We start from the raw sequence: 12,784 nt of genomic DNA, 5'->3' as shown, positions 1-12,784 counted from the left end.
TGATCTCTGATGTAAATAAGTAGTGGAAGTTTCTGGAAGAGTTCACACTAAAATATCATCAGGGAAATACATCTGGAAGGGGAAGTAGGGAGGAAGGAGCTGGTCAGGGGAACTGTTACCTTCTTTGAATTTTCTACCTTTTTTTAATTCAAAAAGAAAAGAAGGTTTAAAAAAATATCTTTGATGGCCTTTTCTCTGATCCTGATCTTGGGGTAATGATGGTCACATTAGATAATGCCAATGGCACAGAAAAGTAATGAGGAATTTGAAGCTCCCTCACATTCTACGGGCTAGAGAAAAATTTCTCAAGGGTTAATGTATTTCGTTCATTTGACAGAGAGTTACTTAGCTCACTGTGTGTTCAAGGAACTGTCCCAGGTGCTGGGAAGACAGAACAGTGAATGAAAGAGAGTCCCTGCCCTTTATGGGACTGATGTTCCTTAGTTAAGAGAAGCAATCAATAACAGACACAGTAATATGTCAATCACATAACATATTAGACAGTAACAAAGCTGTGGAAACAGACAGGAGAGATGAAGGGCATTGAAGGCCCTGGGGTGTGGTTGAGGTGTTAAGCAGGGTGGCCAGAGAAAACGTCCTTGTGAGTGAATTGGGGGAAAGCCATGTCGGGAGAATGCATGAAGGAAAAGCTTTTCTGCAGAGGTGTTAGTGCAGAAGGACCAGGCCAGACACAAGCTTTATGGATCAGCTCCGGACAGTCCTTATTCAGGAAGAGAGTTACACTTCTGATGGAAAAAGAGCCATCGGCCCAAGGGAGGTTTTGGGTTATATAGGTCACACTGAGAGGTGACTCAATTAATGAGTGTGTCAATTTGGGCTCTCTTAACTGAGCCAGATGGAGGGTGTGGGGTTAGTGGGTGTGGGGTCAGTGGGCCATGCCTAGGATTTATTTTTACAAATAAAGATAAATATCAGTTGGGGTTGTGGGGTCAGTTTAGGGTGGGATCAATGCTTTGGCCTCTTCCCAGAAACCATCATTTCAGACTTGATGGAAATTTCTTCCCGGGGCTTGTCTTGTCCCTGGGAAAGACAGTGACTTTTTCATTCCTTCGCCCTGGGCCACATTATTTTGGGGTTTGTCCTTTTCCATATCCAACAAGAGGGAAGCTCTGTGCAGAGGCCCTGAGGTGGGAATGTGTCTGTTGTATTTGGAGTGCAGCAAGAGGCCAGGGTGCACATATGGAGTGAGTGAAGGGCAGCTAAAGTCCAAGACAAGACAAAGGGGCCATATCCTGCAGGATCTGGTGGTCCATGGTGAGATCTTTGATCTGGGTGAGCCCGGAGCCAGAGGAGGGCTCAGAGTCAAGGAGGGATGTGAGCTGTCCTGGGTTCTAAGGGGATCTGAGGGCCAGGTGGGGAGTAGCGACGCAGGGCGGGGATGCACCAAAGTCGCGCTGCTGCCAAGTCCGGGCAGGAGACGCGGGTGGTGGGGACCAAGAGCAGCAGTGGGGGCCGCACAGGGGGTCCGATTCTGGCTATCTGCTGAAGGTCAAGCTGATTATATTTGCTGCGGGACTGGATTTAAGAGGTGAGCGAAAAACGGATGCAGGAGGGCACGAGGCGCCACGGTTCTGGTAGGTGAAGCGTCAGATCAGCCCGCGTCGTGGTCCATTTTCTGCGGCTATAGACGAGGACCTCGGCCTGGGTGATTCAGAAAGAAAAGTTTAGTTTTCACAGCTCTGGAAGCTGGAGAGGCCAACATATGGGACCTGTGAAGGCCACTTTTGCCCAGGTGGCTGGAAATGCCACTCGGCATGGCGGAGGCCCAGAGCTCGCTTTTATAGCAAGCCAGATCTCGCGAGGACTAAGCTGTTCCCGCGGTAAGGGCATTCATCCATTCACCAGGGTGACGTCATCACACCTTAAAGGTCCCGTCTCCCCAAATGGTCGAAATGGCAATTAAATTTCATCATAGGGGGCTGGGGCTGGGGCTCCGCAGTGGAGCATTACCCTAGCACATGCGGAGCACTGGGTTCGATCCTCAGCACCGCATATAAATAAATAAATAAATAAAATAAAGGTATTGTGTCCACCTACAATAAAAAAAAATTAAAAAAAAAAATCAATGAGGGTTTTGGAGGGGTCATTAGGATCGTAGCACCGGGGAACTCATGAAAGGCAGACCCCTGGGCCGGGCCAAGATCTGCTCAACTGGCACCACTGGGGGATGGGGCAGGAACCCGCCACCATGGGCTCCTCTGCATCCTCCCCTCTAGAGAGCAGAGCATTAGTGTAGGGGCAAGACTCCCCGGGTTCAAATCCCAGGCCTGCCACTCTGCCTTCTTTTTTTTTTTTAATATTTATTTTTTAGTTATCGGCAGACACAACATCTTTGTTTGTACGTGGTGCTGAGGATCGAACCCGGGCCGCACGCATGCCAGGCGAGCCCGCCACCGCTTGAGCCACATCCCCAGGGTTTTTTTTTTTTTTTAATATTTTATTTTTTAGTTGTAGTTGGACACAACACCTTTATTTCACTTATTTATTTTTATGTGGTGCTGAGGATCGAACCCAGGGTCTCCCACGTGGGAGGCGGGCGCTCTACCGCTGAGCCACAATCCCAGCCCCGCTCTGCCTTCTTGAGCTGGCGGACGCCTTAAATTCTGCCAGCCACGATTGTCTTCATCCTCAGTAGAAACTTTGGATGGTGCCTGCCTCCCAGGGCCGTTGAAAGATCTGAATGAGTTCACGTGTATAAAATATTTAAAACGGTGCCAGCACATACACTCTCCCAGTACAGGGTGACTGTAATTAGCACCTTCTTCCAGAGATGATAAATACTTAATAATAAAGTCCTGGTGCTTGTTTTCCCACCTTGCCTAATTAAAATTGTTTTCATTAAAAAAAATTAATAAAATAGCTGGTCCTCTGCTTCAGGGTCTCCCAAGGCCAAGATCATGTGGGCTAGGGCTGTGGTTCCTCTCAGGGCTCGACTCACTTGGTTCTTGGCAGGATTCAGATTTTCATGGGCTATTGGTCAGTGGTCACCCTCAGTTTCTTGCCACATGGGTCCCTCCAATAGAGCAGTTTGATTTATCAAATTACCAGAAAAAAAGAGTCACCTGATAATAGAGTCACAGTGTTTTCTAACCAATCATGGAAACAACACCCATCGCTTTTGCCTTTTTCTATTCATTAGACTTCTCTCCCATTCATAAAAGAGAAATAATATCTCCCCCAAATCTTGTTGTGAGTGTTATTTGGCCACCAGAAGGAGTCAGAGATGTATTCTTGGAAGAGGTATACAAAAGATGGATTCTTTTGAGTTGGGTTTTTTATTGGGGGGTACTGGGGATTGAACTCAGGGGCACTCCACCACTGAGCCACATCCCTAGCCCTAGTTTGTATTTTATTTAGAGACAGGGTCTCACTGAGTTGCTTAGCACCTCACTTTTGCTGAGGCTGCCTTTGAATTTGTGATCCTCCTGCCTCAGACTCCCAAGCAGCTGGAATTATAGGCATGTGTCACTATGCCCAGCTTGAGTCAGGATTTGAAGTGTGAGTAGGAGCTCACCCAGTGATGAAAGTCCTACTTTCATTTCCTGAGTGACAGCCTCTCCTGAGGCATGCTGTGCTCCAGATCTTGTGCTGGGATCCTGGGCACCTAGTAAGTGTCTGACTCTGGCCTTTTGGGAGTTAACAGATGCAGGGATGGGTCAGACCCAAGCCCTGCCCTCAAGGGCCTCCAAATGGTAGGGGAGGCAAAGAGGGATACAATTCAGGGTGAGCATGGCAGGTGGAGGCAGGAACAGGGAGGGTGAGAGACTCTAGAAGCTCAGCATTGAACTCGGTCTGGCTAGAGATGCAGACCTGCCCTCTCACACACTCTCCACTCAGACACTCACGGAGTCTCAGGTGGGGCAACACATCCAAGCCCCACACTCAGCCCTGCAGAGCCCCACAGACAGCGATGGGGTCAGACTTCTGCCTCGCCAGCCCTGGGAGGGGGGAGACATGCTCCATCCCTTGCTCAGGCACAGCATGGCTCTGAGAGAGCCCTTCTGGTCCTATGCGCCATCCCTGGCTGGGTCAGGCTGTGGACACTGATGTGACTCTGGACTCAGGCCCAGCCCTGGAAGGGCTGCTGGTGTGTGAAGCGCCACAGACATCACTATGATCCATGTGATCAGAGCCTCTGCAGGAGGGAGCAAGCTGGCAGGGCCGCGACGGGAGCCGGCTGAGATCAGGGAGCCCTCTGAGATCAGGGAGCCCTCTGCACACTCTGAGCATGGAGGGGCCCTTGGGAAGCTGACCACAGGTGGTGAGATGGGGAAAGGAAGTGACAGGCCAGAAGGCACAGCACGTGAAAAGGCAGGGGGGCTTGAAAGACCATCCGCCACCCCTGCACCCACCATCCCTGCACCCACCCACCCATCCATCTGTTCATCTGCCTGTCCCTCCATGCGCCTGTCCACCTGTCTGTTCCTCCCTCTGCCTGTCCATCATTCATCCACCCATCCATCCATCTGTTCATCTGTCTGTCTTTCCATCCACCTATTTGTCCCTCCCTCTGCCCATCCCTCATTGTCTGCCCCTCCCTCTGCCCATCCATCTTCTGTCTGTCCCTCCCTCTCCCTGTCCACCTGTCTGTGTGCTCACTGCTCATCGTCTTGCCCTGGTTGATCCTCCACCCACCTGCCCCCTGGCCCTGCCGAGGGCTCTGCTCTCTGACTCGTCCACACAGGACCCTCAGCTCCCTCCTCATCCTCCAGCTCACCAGCACCCATCCGTCCATTCATTTATGTACTCACATATCAACCGTCACGTGCTCCTTCTCCAGTGTCACCTGTCTCATGGATCCACCCCAATGTCACCTCTTCAGAGGGCCTTCCCCGACCCCCTTCTAAAACCATGCCCCGTCACCGTGCTCCTCTCGCCCGCCCATGGCTCTTCTCTCTGCACTTCCCCTGACTTGCCGTTGGGCTCTGTGCCCGTGCATTCTCTTGGTTGGCATCTGTGTCCACCCTGGAATGCCATCATGCCACGGACAAGCGTTTGTCGACTATCAACTCTGTGCCAGGCTCTGTTGTAGGTACTGGGAACACGGCAGGGGACGAGCTGGACAAATCCCCCACCTACACAGTGCTGCCATTCTAGGGGGTGTCGGAGAACAGACAATAAAGGTAGCAAGCAAAGGACTGGCAGGTGGGATGCTCAGGATGCTGAGCGCTGTGGTGAAGTGAAGAGAGCAGGGTGAGGGTGTAGGGGGACCAGGGGAATGAGGCCTCCCTGAATCTGCAAGGAACGGCCGGGAAGAACATTCCAGGTAGAGAGAGTAGCAGGTACAAGGGCCCTGAGGCAGGATGGTGCCTGGTGTATTTGAGGAGCAACAAAGAGGTCAGTGTGGCTGGAGCAGAGTGAGGGAGGGACAGAGCAGGCAAAGGGACCAGATGACACCAATGACTCTGTGGGCCATGGTGGGGACTCTGCTTTCACTCTGAGTGTGACTGGGCAGGATTCTGAGCAGGGGAGGAACAGGGTCTGACTTAGGGGTGAGCTGGTTTCTCCCGCCTGCTGTGCAGGTGGATTAACATCTGTGTTCTGTGAGAGCCGGGGCCAAGTCTTGGGGTCTTCTCTCTTCTCTAAAACAGGGGATGACAACTATAGCCCAAGGGCCAAATTCTTCCTGTTTGTGTGAACAGTTTTGTTCAAACGTGACCCCATTCATCCGTCTACACCTTGTCGCTGGCCGCTCTCGAGCTGCAGGCGTGGCGTGGAGCAGTCACAGCCCAGGCCATCTGGCCCTCAAAGCGAGGGACCTTCACTGTCTGCCCTTTCACAGACGAGGTTTGCTGACGCCTAGTCCAAAGCAATGCATGGCACACAGTAGGCGCTCAATAAATACTTGTTGTTGCAGAACTGAGCCTGTCATTCATCCATGACCCACATGTGGCTGCCAGCTTGCTCTTGTCTCCGAGCCAGTTCCAGCTCTGGGTCACATGCACCAAAACAACAGCCCAGCAACCAAAAATAAAATACTGGAGCCATTCAAGGCTGCCCCGGGGAAGATGCCCAGGCAGAGCTGCCGCGAGGCCCCAGAGCAGACTCACAGCCTCGTTCTCCCGGTCCCCCTCCTCCCACCAGGCAAGGAAGCTGCTCCCCCCAACTTTGTTTTTTGACTCAAAAAAGCCCCTGAACCCTCTTCCACCCCCAAACAGTCCTGTCCCTGGCCCTCCTGTCTTCTCCCCTTCCAGCTCCAGTTTTTATTTGTGTAGGTCCACTTAGCTCTTGAGGGCTTTCCCCCACACCTGTCTGCCCATTACTCAGACTGTGCACACCAAGGTCATGCCTGTGGGTGGCGCCAGCTGGCGGGAATCCATCTGCCCTGGAGATTCAGGATGCTCCACTTCCTCTTCCCCAGCACACACCTGTTCCAGTGTCCCACTCACCCTCATCTCTGAGTCCCCTCTCTCATACTGTACCCTCAGGACCCATGGAGGGATCAGTGCAGTTCCTGAGAGCCAGGCCTCGTGACTTAATAAGGACCGACCCAGCTGGTTGGTGGGGAGGTCTTGAGCCTAAAGGGAATGAGTTTGGGACTTTCTCCTGAGGATGTTTTCTCGCAGGTGTAGACGGGGGACAGAAGAGGGCTCAGAGGTGGTGTAATGCCCGCTTTGGACCTGGTTCTCTGGGCCTTGGTTTCTCTCTGGTGGTTTTGTGTAGTGATCTGGAGACAGATTACATGGGTTCCAACTCAGCCTCTGCCACTTTGGAAATGTGCAAACTTGGGCAACTGTGCCTGGGTATTCTCACCTGTAAAGTGGGCATGCTCTCAGTGCTTACCGCTGAGAATAGTGGGAGGATTATGGGTTTTGCTACTTATGAAGGGCTTAGAAGTATTAAGCACTCAATAAATATTGTCAACTATTTTTCTGAAGCTCTGGGGATTGAACCCAGGAGCGCCCTACCACTGAGCTACTTCCCCAGCCCTTTTCATTTTTTAGTTTGAGACAGGGTCTTGCTCCATTGCCCAGATGTTATCAACAATTAAAATGCTTAGCGCAGGATAGAGAACCCTCACAAAAAGCAGCTCATTATCATCACCCAGTGATGTCATCAGTTTCCCCAGAGCTGAACAGCAATGACTGCCCTCTCCAGTTCCCAGGCAGGTTTCGACTCGTGGTGGGAATGACGACATCACTACACGCCAGGCAGATATCGCACCGAAGGGGACTGATGGCATCTCTGATTTCCAAACAGGTTGTGGTTAGACTAGGGGTGCCAGAGCCCTGTTTCCTGTGTGAAATTCTGTGGCATCCCAGTGCCCATTCTTCCCAGGGTCTCCAGCACAGGACTCTCACACTTCTGAGCCTCAGTTTTCTCCCCACCCAGTGAGGATGATAAATACCAACCTCACGGGGTGTGAGACGCTGCTGTGAGTCCTACATGGAGGCACCACGTCCAGCACCCAGTCAGCACTTCGTAAACCATCTCTGTTACCCTCTCTGCAGGATGAGAGTGCACCAGCCCAGCCAGAGTGACAGGAGCCCTTAGCTCTGTCCTGGTTAAGAGCTCGGATTCAAGGGTCTGACCCACTGGTGTTGGATCCCAGATCTGGAACCAGCAGGAGTCAGGAGACCCTGGGCATTTTGGTGGCTGTAAAGTAGGGTGGTGATGCTGCCAATCTCACGGGGCTGGCATTGGGTGTGTGGAGATAACGACGGCCGGGTTCCCAGCAGCCATTCAGGTCTCCGTCACTGCCGGTCCTCTTGGCAAGGCCCTCTCCTCCCTGGGACTCAGTTTCCCCAGCTGCCTAGAGGTGGGAGGGTCTGGGCAACGGTGAATCCATGGCAGTCCCAACACTTCATGACTCCAAGACAGTTCAGCGACTCACTTTTGTGATTGTGGAGCAAATACACCCAGAGCAGATGCTCAGACTTGCACACGACACACCTCTGGCTTCTCTCCCCTGTCTCTTTGTCTCTCCATTTCTTAATTCCCAACCTCTCCCCTTCCCGTTCTCCAGCGGTCTTTCCCCTGTGGGGACTAAAAGCCCAGTTAGCAGATACATAGTTTTCCTCCTGTGTGCTGTTTGTAGGGCAAAAGATAACAACCATTACAGTAATCATTGTTTATTTAGCCTTTGGCCCAATGTCAGGACTGAACCAAGAGCATATGTACTAATTCATTGACTCTACACCATGCGAGGATTTATTACTATCTATTCAACAAATATTTTTATCTGTTTGTCTGTTTTTGGTACTGGGATTAAACCCAGGGGCACTCTACCACTGAACTACATTCCCAGCACCCCCCCCCTTTTAAATTTCAAGACACAGTCTCACTAAGTTGCTGAGACTGGCCTCAAATTTGCAATCCTGCCTTAGCCTCCTGAGTTGCTGGGATTAGAGGTGTGTACTGCTGCACCTGGCTGACAAATATTTATTGAGCACCTACTGTGTGCCAGGTCCTGGGGATTCAGCATTGAATAAAACAAAGATCCTTGCCCTCCTGGGACTGAAATTCTAGTGCAGAGACATGATAGACAGATAAATAAACAAACACTACCAGTGTCATGAGGAAAAACAAAGCAGGATCTAGTGGGGAGAGAGTGAAGAGGGAAGTGGTTTTTTTAGAGGATAATCATAAAAAGCCTCTTAGAAGAGATGACATTGGAGAAGAACTGAGACCAGAAGAAGGCAGCTATGCAAACTTGGGAGAAGAGCATTCCTGCTGGAAAGACCAGAGAATGCAAAGGCCCTGGGGCAGGACCATGCCTAAGGAGCTCTGAAGGAACTGAAGAACAATCAGGAGCAGAATGAAAGAAGCAGAGGTGGAGGGAGGAGTGAGATCAGAGGGATAGGAGCCTGAGTACGAGGTGCAGGGCCTGTGGGCCATGGAGAGGACTTTGACTTTAAGTGAAATGGTCGCCAGGCAACGTTCTGAACCGAAGAGGGGCCAGGTCTGAATAGAGATCCCAGTGGACACCCTCGGCAGTAGACAGTGGAAGGGGTGGGAGGAAGGGCAGAGGTAGGGACATCATCAGCCCAGTTTTACAGATGTAGAACCCAGCTGCTGAGCTGCACTGAACCACCTGGGAGTTCCGTGGAGCCCTTGCTTTGTGACCTTGGGATGTCTCTGGCCTCTTCTGAGCCTCGATTTTCCTGTCTGTGAATTAGGAATCATTTCCCAACGTTTGTGCAGAGCGTGGGGACTAAAAGCCCAAGCTCTGGAGTCAGACTCAGAGTTCTTTGTCCTGCCATTTGTCAGCTCTGACGTTCCGCAATTAACACTCTTTCTCAGCTTGGGTTTACCTCATCGGGAAGATGAAGCTCTTAATAGCACCAATTTCAAGGAGGTTCGTTGTAAGGATTAAATGAAATCATGCAGGTAACGCGCTTTGCAGAGCTCCTGGCATACATCGGGCGCTCAATAAATGATTATTGTTACTGATGGTATCACCGCCCACACCTCCCCTGTGGGTGAGGGCCCGGGATAGTGCCGGATACGCGGTCGGCGGTCGACAAAAGCGAATTCTTTCTCCCGTCTCTCCTGCCCGCCGGCTCCCTGGGGACCCAGGCATTCCGGCCTCCAGCCGCACCCCCCACGCCGGCCCTCACAAAGGCCCCCATTCAAACCGTGCGCACAAAGCGGCCCATTCACTCGGTCCTCTTGGGCCTCCTGCCCCCGGCCGCCCCCCGCTCCTCTCCATTGGTCACGCCGCTGCCCGTCAGGCCTCGGGTCCCACCCACGACCGCGCTGCCGGCCTCGGCTCTCCGGCCAAGATCTTTTCCCACGGCTGGCACCCTTCGGCAACTTCTGATTGGCCCTAGCCACCAGCCGCTCTTCTTGATTGGCGGTCGCTGGCCCCCCATGGGCGGGGCCGTGGCTTGCCGCAGCAGGCGCGGATTGGTCCCCGCTGTGCTCGTGGGGGCGGGGCTGTCTTGGCAGACCCTCCTCTCTTTCTCCCCAGGCCGAAGCCTCTGGACGGCCCTGCAAGCCGGTGAGTGTCCTGGGCCAGCAACGCGCTGGGGGCCGCAGAGCGGGACTGGGCCCGGGGAGGCTGTAGGCTGGGGGCTGCGATCGGGCCCCGGAGGCCGGTGCGGGCAACCGGAGAGGGGCGGTGACGCGGACACTCACCTTGGGCGCGCAGGGGGACGGCGGCGGGGGAGGGGGGACAGGAGAGCTGCACTCCCCCAACCCGAGTTCCTACTGGGTTGGAGGTCGGGTCTGGGTCCTCGCTGGCGTCACCCGGCCTTTTCCACAAAAAGGGAAACTGTGGCTTTCTTTGGGACTGTGGACAGTTTAATACCTGAGTCATTGCCTTCAATCCCCCGCCCCCAGGATGACAGTGTCTCTCTTTTCACGTGTAAAAACTGCGGGCCAGAGAGGGTTGGGGAAAGACCTTTTGAACACCTACGAAGTCCTTGGCCGCTTTTATTTTTATAACTAAAACTATTACCTTTTATTATCAAATTAACTCGGAGTGATTATATTGTACCCATTTCACAGAAAAGAAAACAGATGGAGGCAGGGACTGCAGAGAAACCAGGTGGAGAATTCTTTGGCGACAAAGTGTGTGCTGAGGCTCTCAATCTTTTTTTTTTTTTAATTTATTTTTTAGTTGTAGTTGGACACAGTACCTTTATTTTATGTGGTGCTGGGGATCGAACCCAGGGTCTCGCAGGTACGAGGCGAGTGCTCTACCGCTGAGGCACAACCCCAGCCCCTCTCAACCTTTTTAATCCCATAGTAGCCCCCTAAGGATGGCGGTGGCCACTTTGAGGACCTACCACATATTTGCCCCAAACCCCCCTTCTTTAGAATGGCAGCTGACAGTCTGGGCTTGAATCCCAGATGTCCCTCTTAGTGTGTGACCTTGAGCACATTTCTTCATCTCTCCATGCCTCAGTTTCCCCGTCAGAGAAATGGAGATGCTAATTGTTCCTGTCTCATTGGTTGTTAAGATCATTCCATGAGCTGTTCCAAGAGCTGTTCTAGGTGAGCAGAAAGACACCTGGCCCGTGGGGGACACTCTTACCGGTGTTTCATCCTCCATTCACCGGTGAGGAGCCGGCAGCTCAGCCGGCCAGAATTGCCTTTGGTCCTCTTCGCTTCACTCTGTGGACTGTGTTCTCCACTTCCAGGGGTGGGGACACCGAGGCTCAGAGGGAGTACATGGTGAAAAGCTGGCCTGGGCCTTTTCTCCACATCGCTTTATTAATTTCATGGACCGCAATCCCCAGCCAGGGAGGCTGGGAGCGGGATTGAATACTGGGAGTCCTAAGCCCTCTCCGCCGCGGGCCTTGACCTTCGCCCGCCGAGGAGGAGGAGCCCCTGGCGCCGCCGCCCATCTGGCAATAGGATCCCTCTGCCCTCCGGCTCGTCCCCCTGTCAAAGGCCTGCAGCTCCAGGACCCGCCCCCTTCCCCAGCCAGGCAGGTGCTGGGTGACATCAGACCCGGGCTCCCACCCCGTGACGCGACGTGGCCCCGCCCCGCGCTGGACCGCGGAGGTAGACGCACCTGAGTGCTTTGAAGAGGACCCGGGATTCCTGCGCCCCCTCCCCATCTTCCCGCTCCAGCTGGCGCCCCCAGGTAGTCCCGACGCTCAGCGGATGGGGAGGGGGCGACACAGGCCCTTGAGATGGGGTAGATGAGGTTTTGGACTCCTGGATCCGGAGATGGGCCCTGGGGGCCGGGTACCCCAGGTCTGAGCAAGGTCGGCAGCGCAGCAAGCCGGGATTCCTAGGCCTTGAGAGAGGGAAGGATTGGGGCCATTCAGGGTCTGGAGGCCTGGATTCCTAGATCTGAGGAAGGAGGTTGGGGCCCCAACTCCTGGATGTGAGGAGGAGGGCTGGGGCCTGGACCCTGGGTCTGGGGGTTAAGGGCTGGGGTCTGGTTTTCTGGGTCTGAGGGAGGAGAGACTGGGTTCTGGACCCCTGGGTCTGACGGAGGAGGCTGGGGTCTGAAGGAGGAGACTGGGGTCTGGACTCCTGGGTCTGAGGGAGGAGGCTGGACTCCTGGGTGGTAGCAAGAAGCTCAGGTTGGAGGTTGGATGCCAGCAGCCCCAACCCCTGCCCCAGGGCGGCTCCCTGGCTCCTTTCACTCAAGCCCAGCGATGTCTGCCCCTCCCAGGGCAGGTGCTCTCACCTGCCTAGGTGACACTAATGAGCCCTGGCAAAGCGTTCCTGCTGGCTGAGGGAGGGCGGGGGAGGGGGGGCGCAGCTGTTTGGATCAGGCCTGCTGGCTCACTCCTGTAGTGCCACTGTCAGTCCTTAGAACCCAGCATCCTCCCTTCCAAGGGATTGAGGTGAGGTGAGAGAGGGCTGAGGGTTCAGATTGCTGAGTCCCAAGAGGGGTTTAGGGGGCTGGGGCCTGGATCCCTGACTCCAGGGAGGGAGGCCTAGGAAGAGCGATTGCAAAAACTCCCAAACCCTTCCTGGTCAAAGGCCACGGGGCTGGAGAGGAAGTGGGTGGGGTGGGGTGGAGTGGGGGGTAAAGTCCCAGGGATGGAGCTTCTCTAGGTGTATCAAGGCCACACAAGAGGCCTGGGGTGAGCCTTAGCTCTTTGGGCTCCAGGGTGGAGAAATGCCTTTCAGTTTTCGGAGTGCAGGGTCCAGGGGTTGAAGCCCAGGAGTATCAGGGCCAGGAGAGGCTGGGAGCCAGGACTGCTGTTGCTGGGACGTGAGGACAGCAGGTACCTCTAGGCCTGGTGGCAGAGGTGGAAGCTCTGAATGGAGGAGGCAGAGATGACCAGAAGTCCTGTGGCCGTGGGATTGCAGTAATGGGTGTGTCTGAGGCAGGGGACAGGCAGAGGCAGCC

At 54.0% G+C, this 12,784-nt stretch overlaps 1 protein-coding gene and 1 long non-coding RNA gene across 3 annotated transcripts in view; one reads left to right on the top strand and one right to left on the bottom strand.

Annotated features, from left to right (window-relative positions):
• Positions 1-476: 476 nt before the first annotated feature.
• On the bottom strand, positions 477-4,909 carry LOC124107917 (uncharacterized). The gene is made up of 2 exons (XR_006856562.2): positions 4,773-4,909; positions 477-1,662 (listed from the first exon to the last, which is right to left on the bottom strand). It is a non-coding gene; the product is annotated as an uncharacterized LOC124107917 (long non-coding RNA).
• A 5,015-nt stretch (positions 4,910-9,924) lies between these two features.
• Positions 9,925-12,784, top strand: part of Myh14 (myosin heavy chain 14) — a 73,852-nt gene continuing 70,992 nt past the window's right edge. Inside the window, exon 1 of one of the 2 annotated variants that reach the window (XM_046466227.2) lies at positions 9,925-9,964. The gene's annotated coding sequence lies outside the window, so the exon portion shown is untranslated. Of the gene's footprint in view, positions 9,965-11,067; positions 11,558-12,784 lie in introns of those variants that run through there. The other variant, XM_046466226.2, reaches the window with a different exon arrangement.

This window comes from Marmota monax, unplaced genomic scaffold, assembly GCF_021218885.2.
Source record: "Marmota monax isolate L192 unplaced genomic scaffold, Marmota_monax_Labrador192_F-V1.1 WCK01_AAM20220418_F8-fsc00160, whole genome shotgun sequence".
Taxonomy (NCBI): domain Eukaryota; kingdom Metazoa; phylum Chordata; class Mammalia; order Rodentia; family Sciuridae; genus Marmota; species Marmota monax.
This window is presented reverse-complemented; position numbering and strand designations above follow the sequence as displayed.